Below are 2392 nucleotides of genomic sequence, written 5' to 3'. Positions count from 1 at the left end.
GTGGTCCATTCTATTTGGTGTTCTGTAGGCTTCTTGCACCGTCATTGGCATGTCTTTCTTTAGGTTGGGGAAGTTTTCTTCTATGATTTTGTTGAATATGTTTTTTGCCTCTTTGAGGTGGTTTTCTTCACCTTCTTCTATACCTAATATCCTTAGGTTTGGTCTTTTCACAGTCTCCCACATTTCCTGGGTATTATGTGTTAGAGATTTGTTGGACTTAAGATTTTCTTTGGTTGATAAATCTATTTCCCCCAGTGTATCCTCGATACCTGAGATTCTCTCTTCCATCTCTTGTATTCTGTTGGTTATGCTTGCATCTGTAGTACCTGACCATTTGCCCAGCTTTTCTATTGCCAGCATTCCTTCAGACTGTGTTTTTTTCTCTCTATTTCAGCTTTCAACCCTTGCACTGTTTGAATTGTTTCTTGCAATTTTTGCTTTGTCTTTTCTCCCTTTCTTGCATTTGTTGGATTTTTTTGGTTTGTTTTTTCTTCCATTTCTTTAAGGAATTTTCTCATATCCTCCTTGAGGGCTTCTATCATTTCCATGAAGTTGTTTTCATCTGCTTCATCTACATTGGGCTATTCAGCTCTTGAGGGTGTACAGTCTCTAGGCTCTGGCCGTGTCATACTGGTTTTTCTGTTGCTGGGTGTGGTTTTTTTTTTAGTTTGGGATATGACCTTTATTGAGCTTATCCACTAGAGTGGAAATAATGTCTGTACAAAACCAAATGTTTGTTACTATAACTTCTGCATCACAATTAAAATCCAAACAGTTTTTTTAAAAACAGTCAACTCAATCAAAACCCACTACTTCAGAATCAATAGCTTCTTTGAAGCCACAGTAACACTTAAATATGGTTAAGACTCGAATGCAGAAATTTGGTTGGCTGGAAGGCTAATTAAGCCTCCAACTTGCTCAAATAGAATTACAAAAAGGCAAAATTTTGTTTTTCACAGAGATACAGTCCACTGGAATCACCGACACTGGACAGCTGTTAAGAATATTTAGAGTCCTGAGATAATAAGGAATCCAGGCATCCTTAGACAGCCTTCTGTTGTCCTTTCTTCCCAATCAGAGACTTGTGGATGTGTGGGATGACACCACCACCAGCAATTGTAGCCTTGATCAGGGAGTCCAATTCTTCATCCCCACGAATAGCAAGTTGCAAGTGACGAGGAGTAATACGTTTTACCTTTAAGTCTTTTGATGCATTTCCTGCCAACTCTAGTGTACCTCTGCGGTGAGGTACTCCAGGATGGCTGCGCTGTGTACAGCGGCGGTCGCGCCCACACGTCCGTGGCTGGTTGTCCTAGATTTCAGGTGTCGATGAATACGGCCCACAGGGAACTGCAAGCCGGCTCGCTGAGAGCGGGAAACCGCCTTTGTCTTGGCCTTTCCGGAGTCCTTTCCAGCCTTACCGCCAGCCATCTCGGACCGTGCTGAAGATCGGACAACAGAGGGAGAGACGAGGCCAGGTGGACGCACAGCGAAATCGCGGAGCCCACTCCTCCGTCGTACCGCGATTCAAACTGCCGCTGGGTGTGTTTTTATATTGTCTCCTTCACATCCTTTCTTCCAGTGAGTGCAGGAGTCTCATCCTCTCCTAGTGTTCTGTGACCATGGTTCCTTTCCAGTGGGTGTGAACAGATCCAATACTCTGGAGGCTTTCCTGTTGTGTGGATGGAGGAGGTCCTATTACCAGGGCCTTGGCAATCTTTGGGTAGGCTGGACCCTGTCAGGATGGGATCTGCAGCAAGCAGTCCCCAGGTCTCTGGTGGTTGCTCAGGACACTAGAAGTTAGGTTCATCTGTCCCATGGGTGGATAATGGGACTTGGATGCTGGCTGTCTCCAATCTCTGGGCGGGCTGGCTCCTGCTGGGATGGGAGCTACAGTGCGTAGTGCCCTGACTTCGGCTAGTTTTGCATAGATCACCGAAGGCCGCTGTAAATAGACCCAGGCCTATCTAGTCCCATGGGTGGAGAAAGGGACTATGGTGCTGACAGTCTCTGGGTAAGTTGAATCCCATCAGGATGGGATCCTCAGTCTCCATCCAATTTTTAAGTGTAGCAATATTTTGCTTGTATGAACATACTCACAGATATTCAATATCTCAAAGACATGGAAGACTGGTTGGTTCATCCAATAAACAGTGGCCACAGTGACTCACTTTGCCATGTCCCTACTCACCCCACCAAATGGAACTCAAGTCAGTCTTGCCAAAGCATGTTCAGAAAACTCACCATGGAAAGCTATTGATATTTTAGCCTGCTCCTGGAGTGGCAGCTATTACAGTTTTCCACAGCACACTTACTGAGCAAGAATACCATGATCCTGGTGCTGTGCACCACAAGGACTGCAAGAACTGAGCATAAGACCACCACCTCTTTG

At 45.3% G+C, this 2392-nt stretch overlaps 1 pseudogene; it reads right to left on the bottom strand.

The window, feature by feature from the left end:
* Nucleotides 1-667: 667 nt before the first annotated feature.
* Nucleotides 668-1513, bottom strand: LOC121139359 (annotated as a pseudogene).
* Nucleotides 1514-2392: the final 879 nt, after the last annotated feature.

This window comes from Mesocricetus auratus, unplaced genomic scaffold (assembly GCF_017639785.1).
Source record: "Mesocricetus auratus isolate SY011 unplaced genomic scaffold, BCM_Maur_2.0 Super-Scaffold_15014, whole genome shotgun sequence".
Taxonomy (NCBI): Eukaryota; Metazoa; Chordata; class Mammalia; order Rodentia; family Cricetidae; genus Mesocricetus; species Mesocricetus auratus.
This window is presented reverse-complemented; position numbering and strand designations above follow the sequence as displayed.